Genomic DNA, 9,525 nt, shown 5'->3' on the forward strand with positions numbered 1-9,525 from the left:
CACTGCTGGCTTGCTTCTGAAGCTAAGCAGGGTTGGTCCTGGTCAGTCCCTGGATGGGAGACCAGGTGCTGCTGGAAGTGGTGTTGGAGGGCCAGTAGGAGGCACTCTTTCCTCTGGTCTAAACAAAGATCCCAATGCCCCAGGGCAGTGATTGGGGACACTGCTCTGTGTAGGGTGCCGTCTTTCGGATGGGACGTTAAACGGGTGTCCTGACTCTCTGAGGTCATTAAAGATCCCATGGCACTTATTGTAAGAGTAGGGGTGTTAACCCCGGTGTCCTGGCTAAATTCCCAATCTGGCCCTCAACCATCACGGTCACCTAATAATCCCCAGTTTACAATTGGCTCATTCATCCCCCTCCTCTCCCCTGTAACTATTCCCCAGGTCGTTGCTGCAAATGAGAACGTGTTCTCAGTCAACTTACCTGGTAAAATAACGGTAAAATTAAATTAAATTAAAAAAAATAACAATAAAACTTCAAATTACTACATATCTGAGAAGGGAGGTACAAAGAGCTTAAGTAAGATTGCTTTTCTTTCTAAGAAAATAAATAAAGGACAAACACTGCATTGATAGTATTACTGTGACCATTCATTTGGATGGAGAATGTCTAGACTCATTGGTAGTTTATTGAATGCTGTTGAAGAAGAGATTAATATTTGGTGAGCTACATTAGAGAGAGAAACACACCACTGATCCAGCCTTCTACCATCATGGCTGAAAGTTCTAGAAAACAAAGTTCCATCAGTAAGTTTGCAACAGCGTATCGAGTTTAATGTCCCTATTGGGTCCATTTAGGCAGAGCCAGGAAGCTGTCTCTTGTGCCAAACAACCAGAACACAAGGCACTCACTACAGTGCCACTTCCCATGGAATGTTACAAACCAGAAAGTAAGATGCTGAGCAACATCGTCGAGGCTGGAATTCTGGACCGATGACACCTGAACAGGTAAACAAGCCTGGGAGAGAGTGAGTGGCAACTCTGCTAAGCCTTCATTAAGATAGGAAGATTGTGGCAGTACAAAGTACATTGTCACTGAAATTCTAAAGATGTGTCCATCTGTGACATTTTTGTTTGGGTTTGAGCCCTCNCATCCCCCTCCTCTCCCCTGTAACTATTCCCCAGGTCGTTGCTGCAAATGAGAACGTGTTCTCAGTCAACTTACCTGGTAAAATAACGGTTAAATTAAATTTAAAAAAATAACAATAAAACTTCAAATTACTACATATCTGAGAAGGGAGGTACAAAGAGCTTAAGTAAGATTGCTTTTCTTTCTAAGAAAATAAATAAAGGACAAACACTGCATTGATAGTATTACTGTGACCATTCATTTGGATGGAGAATGTCTAGACTCATTGGTAGTTTATTGAATGCTGTTGAAGAAGAGATTAATATTTGGTGAGCTACATTAGAGAGAGAAACACACCACTGATCCAGCCTTCTACCATCATGGCTGAAAGTTCTAGAAAACAAAGTTCCATCAGTAAGTTTGCAACAGCGTATCGAGTTTAATGTCCCTATTGGGTCCATTTAGGCAGAGCCAGGAAGCTGTCTCTTGTGCCAAACAACCAGAACACAAGGCACTCACTACAGTGCCACTTCCCATGGAATGTTACAAACCAGAAAGTAAGATGCTGAGCAACATCGTCGAGGCTGGAATTCTGGACCGATGACACCTGAACAGGTAAACAAGCCTGGGAGAGAGTGAGTGGCAACTCTGCTAAGCCTTCATTAAGATAGGAAGATTGTGGCAGTACAAAGTACATTGTCACTGAAATTCTAAAGATGTGTCCATCTGTGACATTTTTGTTTGGGTTTGAGCCCTCAATGTAATATCCCAACTTTGACCAACCATACAAATTCTCCAAGGTATCCAATGGAATGGTTTCATGAGAGTAAGATTTTTGCCCTGAGAGAATAGTGAAATGCACGAGAGAATGATTCAGAATCAGTCCCTGACCTAAGAATACTTGATGGCTATGAGTAATACAGACAGAATATCTAATTTGAAAAATATTTTTACGGTGATTTTTTACAATTATGCTAATTATATTTCCGTGGGGGTGAGGACATCGACTCTAGGTGTTTTGCTCAGCATTGCGAGACACCATTAGACATAGTCCCCTGTGCCCTCACTAAATTCTTTGGCCCCATAATTATGGGGGTAGAGTAATGCGACACTCTGCATCACAAGAAGACTCTTTGTCCTCAAACTACTATCACCCTCCTGTGTGCTTAATCCTAAAGAATCTTCAGGATCCGATTTGTAGTGCTCCGCTACACAGGAGCCAAATTGTTTCAATGTTGCCTTGGTGAACCTGAACTGAAGGGTACAGCGAACGGAAGTCTTACAATGAAAGTGCCCACATTCAGTCCTGACTCCTGAGTAATAGCTGAGTAATAGAATTTGCTATTCTTTACAAAGCGGCTAAATACAGCAGTGGAAGTATCCTGTTTTAGATTATACTATAGAAACCGATAACTACCGATAAGTTCAGCCAGATAAGCAAGTTCTACTTTTTAAATGCAAAGACGGAAATATGTTACTTACAACTAGTCTGTGTCATAACTGTTTTAGTGATGGGGATTTACATGGATACACACCATGTTACATTTGTGTCTGCTCTTCAGTTTGACTAGTGCAGTAATGTGTGATTGTTTATATATTTTTCCTTATTGAACAAGTTAATTTGACCTGAAATTAAGCTGCCCGTGGCACATCCACAAGTAAATGCTTAGAAATAGAGCACCCTCTTTGGCCTTGTTCCACCTGTCTAGAGTCTACACAGACACACACATACACATGCTCACACACACACACACGATGAACGATGTTGTTGAGGTGCTTGGGGGGGCGTGGTGTTTTCTCAGGTAACATACAAAGAGCTAGGGCTTTTAGGGGCATTGCACTTTGCTTGTTGAGAGGCAATGAGGCTGTGTATGGATATTGCTGTGCCACTGCTGGCTATGGTGCACATGACCTACATCTGTGAAGCAGGTAAGAGTCCATATAGTATCTGTATTATAAGTATCTTTAAACCCCTAAACTGAAAACAGCTCAGTTGCAGGTGTTTCATGAACAAATAATGGAGTTTGTAATTTAATTGCCACATGAGGGTTTCAATGCACATTATAATGGCTATACAAGTAAGTTATTTTAACATCTGTCTCTCAGTAAGACTCAGAGTTGGTGATCCATATCAAAGTGATGGTGTTGCAAGGACAAAAGAAAAGAAAAACAAATATATGGAGTAAAAATGGGCTCATATTTGATTTGATATTATTTGACTTGGTTCTATCACTATTATCACTATTGTCATCCGGTACTACATTTGACATTGATATTTTAGTTACTTAGGACATTATTCCTATGTACATTAAGTACTGTGTGTTGGTGCAAATATTGTTGTTTTGTAGCTCTGCTGAGGAAATCCACAGCGGCTGACTTCCTAAGACCAGTAAGAGAGAAGCGTGCTGCAGAATGTTTCCCTGCAGGCTGCAGTATGGAGGACAGTGAAGCTGAGGAGCTACTGGAGGCCAACTCACACTACGTGAGTTCAGGCTGGCAGACACACTGGAGTATAGACAGTAAATATGGGTCACCCAATATTATAGTCTTACTCAAATTCATGCTACAGTGTTCCTCCTTTTAGGATGGCTAAATCAAAGCTAGAACTGATTAAATCTGTTTCAGCTAACTGGGTCTCTCCTGAAAAAAAATATTGTATCACTATATACGGGCCACAGACTGAGAAACACGGCTCTGTAAGTTGATCCTCCAGGGCAGTGGTACATCTACCACTACTGCACTCTAACATACAAGAGAACAAAGACAGGTCAGGACGTTGACCCTGACATCTGTTTCATTTGCACCAACTTGAAATATCACATTTCTAGAATGAGAACTGTTACTAGTCCTGAACTTGAACAACTCTGACTAACTCACCAACAGACAGAAATAATATGCAGTACTTTATATTTTGTAAAACCATAAAGCCATCTATGTGTAACACAATTTGTGAGGATTACATAACTTTCTGAATTCGCAGAAGGACAGTTCGAAGATGCTGTTGAATGGCGGCACTGGGGCAGGGGTGAACTCGGTAAGTTCCAAGTTTTCCACGTTTTTATGGAAAACAAGGTGCACACAGCCCATAATATTTAGTTTTCTGGTTCTTATTTTCAGAGTCCTGGTAGTGAGGCTACGGTGGAGGAAGGCTCAGGGATGTAGTCCTGGGATATACTGTAGCATCATCAGGCCAACGCCAGGAGAGCTGCAGCAGACAGACATTAGATGCATGGGTCTTATCTATAACGAATGACAAAATGCAAGGCCAAATATTCCACTTTATTAATCATTATCTTTTTGGGATGGGTGGAATTATAAAAACTTTAACTACTGGAAATATAGAATTCCAAGGTCTTTGTGAAAAATMGATTTATTATAATATTGTTCTTCTCTCTGCTTTGTCAAACCATTTGATTTATGATTTGTGAGTCTTCCTAAAATTTGTTTCACAGTATTTCTTGATTTTTAACAAAAAACGGCTAACACTTGTTATATTAGTTAAAGAATCATATAATTGCCTACCTTCATATTGGTGCTTCGTAAGAATGGTGCTCAGTACTTCATTTATTTTGCAAGTTATCTTCGTAGAATCATAGATCTTAAACTGCATAGGTACAGTTCTTTATAAGCCATGAATTGTCCAAAGGAAATATTTCCCACTTTGACAGTTAAGAGTGGTAAAACTTGAACTATGAGAAGTAATTGAAGTTGATATACTAAATTATATTATGTGGAGCAATGCAAAATATTTGTATAATATTTTGACAATGTACTTCTTGAAGATTTGCAAACAAAATGCTTTTACCATTTACAACTAATTTTACAATATTTCTTTGTAATGTGCCTACTCCCAAGTCAAATATTATAGGGAATTATCCCTGACCTTTATTACCTGTATTTAAATATCCAACTTACTGATTTAGAAATATATAGGCAGGCCTACTTTAGAAATGTCTGTGTAAATATCTCAATAAATGCATATTTTAATCAATTGTTGTTCGATATCTTTTGTATACTTGGTGTCCAAGACATTATCAACATAGATTGGGGAAATGAAAAGATGTGCTATTAAGTGTGAGGCAATATTATTTGACATGAAGAGATCAATGGAAACAGCTATGTAAGCCTGTGAAGAGGATTCATAAACAGATATGTGCAATATAGAATGAACCATCTGTACACCTGGGAAGACAAAGGGCCTTTTTGACAAATTTGTAAATCTGAACTATCTGTGTATATCAAGATTCTGCTTCCCTCCTCAGGTAAAATATGAAACCTCCGGCAAAAGATGAAACCATGCTTAGAACCATGGCCCAGAAAGGAACCTCACAGATTACTGATTAGATAGAATTACTATCCAAAACAAAACATGCATGTAATCTTCATTGTTCACAGTAGAAATTAATTTTCCTACCAGGAGAGAGAAACTGCATGTGAATCTAATTCTATCTGCACCTGTCCATTGTCCTCCCCAGCTCTAGCAACTCAGTGAAAGCATGTTGACAAGGGGTGGCTAGGCTGGTCCATACAAGGCTATCAGGGAGAACTACAGTATGGACACCAGACACTGTGTTCTGACACTGTTCCTACCTGTCCCTGGTGAGATGTTGTTAGGAGAAGCCAGGCAGGGAAGTATGGAGGTCTGTCAGCTATACCGTGGGAGAAGAAACGCTCCAGCGAGTCGGAAAATTGATCAAGTCGAGAGCTGGGCTTGGGAAAGGAATGGGAGAGGGGTTGTAAGAATGGAGGTCTGAGAAAAAAGGAACACCAGAAAAACCAACAGGACAGACAAAACATACTTTGATTTTCTAGAATGTAAACTGCTGGAGCTATTGTTAGCCCTCTGCTTTAGTGAGTAGGGTATTAATCTTTGTAAATAAGAATTTGTTCTTAACTGACTTGCCTAGTTAAATAAAGGTTAAATAAAATTAAAATTAAAATCCCATGAGCTAGATAGTAATATGGACCGTAGCACATAAAAGGATGTTGTACATTTGTTTTCTAAGTAATCTTATTGTCCTGCAGGATCTTTTCATGCTCAATGTCACAAAGCAAAAGTAAACTTTATTTTGTTATGGCTCCAGAAAAACCAATGGATCAATGTGACTGACTGGGTTCAAACCAAGGTCTCCTATGCACCACAAACATTGGGCTCGTTTAAGTGGTAAGGCTGAAGCAACCGACTGCAGACGAGAGTCGAAGAGTAATGTCGGGGGAGGTGCATCTGCAACAGGAAAAATGCAACATGGCAGTTTGCCGTTGTTTATAAAAGTGTTTTCGTTTTAATGTTGAAACTCCCATATTACACACTCACAAACTCTTAATATATGTGTGTACATTGTACTATGAATTCAATTYGTGAGCGAGCTTCACACATCACATTCATTTGTAGATTGAAGTCTACACATGAATCGCGGCAAAGCTGGTTCCCGTTTCAGTCAAGTCTTGGTCAAGCTCGCGTGGGTCAAACAAAAACACCCTATATAGAGCCTTCCACAATGCAGGCGCTGGCTGAGGAGGAAGATAATGAAGAGCAACAGCAGAAACTTGCAGTCAACTGCAGTCAAAACTTCATGACCTTTGATCACTTGGTTTTTGTAAAGTTCATGTAGTTGTCATGTAGACACAAGATGGACAATTTTTTCCCCCAATGCAACACACTTTGGAAGGCGGGACCGACTTTGTGTTAGACTGCTGAGCAAAAGTCTAGGGCCTAGATTCAATCAGATCAAGCGGTGTTGGTGGTGGAACTGCATTGGAGGTGAGAAATCGGTGAGCAGCTGCTCTTGTGATTATTGTCACGAAGCTCCACTCGCGTTAGTAGTTCAGAACGATAATGTGTAGGCTATATAGAAATATTTATGCTCAAATGTAAAAATCATTCAAACTAAATAATGAGGATTTCTATCATCTTAATCGAGGTGTACATTACATCTCTCATTCCAGTGTTCAAACTTGTGAACAAGGCTGCATGGGATTTCTGTTAATGTAACTCCGTGCAGCAAATGGCAATGTCTGCTTTAGGTGTAATGCCGGGAGCCACTTGTGGATTTGACAGCTCTAATGCAGTTCTACCTCAGACACCACCAAAACAACTGCTATTCGGATGTTGGCTAAAGCGGATCTGATTGAATCTAGCCGTAGCCCTAACTGTGGGTGTGTTCGAGCGGTAAGCCTAACAAAGCCGACTGTAGACGAAAGTCAGTGAGTGAAGTCGGGGGTGTTGCATCTGTGATCAACATAGCTGCTATTGTTTATATAAGTTTTTCTTTATATATGTCTAAATAAACGTTTCTATACTCGCATATCACATACTCACAAACTGAAAACATAACGTGTGAACAATTAATTGGTTAGATCTCTCTCAAATGTCTCTTTCATTTGTAGCTTTAGAATCGCAGCAAAGTTGGTTCATGTTTCAGTCACGTCTTTGGCCAAGTTCGGGTGGGTCAAACAAAAACACCCTAATGATTGGTTGACTAACAATGCCTCCCACAATTCAGGTGATGGCTGCATGGTGCAGGTGGTGAAAAGCAACTAAAGCTTTAAGGTGATTTCATCAAAAACAGCATGATTTTTGTAAAGTTCATGCAGTRGACATATAGTCGAAAGTCAGACAATACTTTTACCCATAATGCAACACACTTTGAAAGGCAGTGATCAACGGCAGTGCCAGTGTAATATGTGTGAGTGAGTGGTCAGAGTCCAGTGAGTGTACATCAAGCCTGTGCAAGAGAGTCAGTGCAAAAAATAACAATAAATAATAAAATAAGGGGGTCAATGTAAATAGTCCTTGTAGCCATTTTATTAACTGTTCAGCTCTCTTATGCCTTGGGGGTAGAAGCTGATAAGGAGCCTTTTGGTCCCAGACTTTGCGCTCTGGTACCACTTGCCATGCGGTAGCAGAGAGAACAGTCTATGACTTGGGTGGCTGGAGTCTTTGACAATTTTTAGGGCCTTCCTCTGGGAGACTACATCATGAATCTGGTTGAGAGAATACCAAGAGTGTGCAAAGCTGTCATCAAGGCAAAGGGAAAGGGCAAAGGGGTTACCTAGTCAGTTGTCCAACTGAATGTATTCAACTGAAATGTGTCTTCCGCATTTAACCAAACCCCTCTGAATTAGAGAGGTGCGGGGGGCTGCCTTAATCAACGGGTGGATTCTTTGAAGAATCTCAAATATAAAATAGATTTTTATTTGTTTAACACTTTTCTGGTTACTACATGAATCCATAGGTGTTATTTCATAGTTTTGATGTCTTCACTATTATTTTACAATGTAGAAAATATTAAAAATAAAGAAAATCCCTTGAATGAGTAGGTATGTCCAAACTTTTGACTGGTACTGTATAAAGGGCAGCAGCCTTATATACAATTTAAAATATATATATATGCCAGCTGATTCATGATTTTGACTGGCTGAGAAAAGCTGCCTGCCTCTCTCTCGTCACGACTCCCGACCCCTACACGTTCATTACTATGGGACAGTTGGAGATCGAATTTGAATATTGACACAATGCTGCAAATGTCGGAGACAGACAGCAAGGTTTATATAAATATCTGCTGTTGAAAACTAAATGTTAGTCTTAAAGAAATGTGAGATAATGTCTAGATGCTTTTTATAGTGGAGATCAAGTTTCTAACTTCCCTGCCTGGGATGATGAGACAGTGGATTGCGCAGTCAAATGGAACAGGGTAAATAGGCATTTTAACGTCATAGATTTAGCCGGTGGTAACTTGTGGAATAGACACTGGCTGGAATACACTTTTAATCAATCAGCATTCAGAATTAGACCCACCCGTTGTATAATTACGCTCTAGATAACAAGTAAACAGCCTAACCAGCTCTGCTAGGGTGAGTAAAATGGTCAGAGAGCATCCTGTCGGGCTGTATCACCGCCTGGTATGGCAACTGCACCACCCACAAGCGCAGGGCTCTCCAGAGGGTTGTGGGGTCTGCACAACACATCACAGGGGGCAATCTACCTGCCCTCCAGGACACCTACAGCACCCAATGTCACAGGAAGGCCAAAAAGATCATCAAGGACAACAACCACCCGAGCCACTGCCTGTTCACCCTGCTGCCATTCAGAAGGCGCGGTCAGTACAGGTGCATCAAAGCTGGGACCGAGAGACTGAAAAACAGATTCTATCCCAAGGCCATCAGACTGTTAAATAGCCATCACTAGCACAGAGAGGCTGCTGCCTACGTACAGACTTGAAATCATTGGCCACTTTAATAAATGGAACACTAGTCACTTTAATAATGCCACTTTAATAATGTTTACATATCTTGCATTACTCATCTCATATGTATATACTGTATTCTATACTATCTTTTGCATCTTAGCATATGCCGCTCTGACATTGCTCATCTATATATTTATATTTATATATTCTTATTCCATTCCTTTACTTAGATTTGTGTGTATTAGGTATTTGTTGTGGAATTGTTAG

This window comes from Salvelinus sp. IW2-2015, linkage group LG11, assembly GCF_002910315.2.
Source record: "Salvelinus sp. IW2-2015 linkage group LG11, ASM291031v2, whole genome shotgun sequence".
NCBI lineage: Eukaryota > Metazoa > Chordata > Actinopteri > Salmoniformes > Salmonidae > Salvelinus > Salvelinus sp. IW2-2015.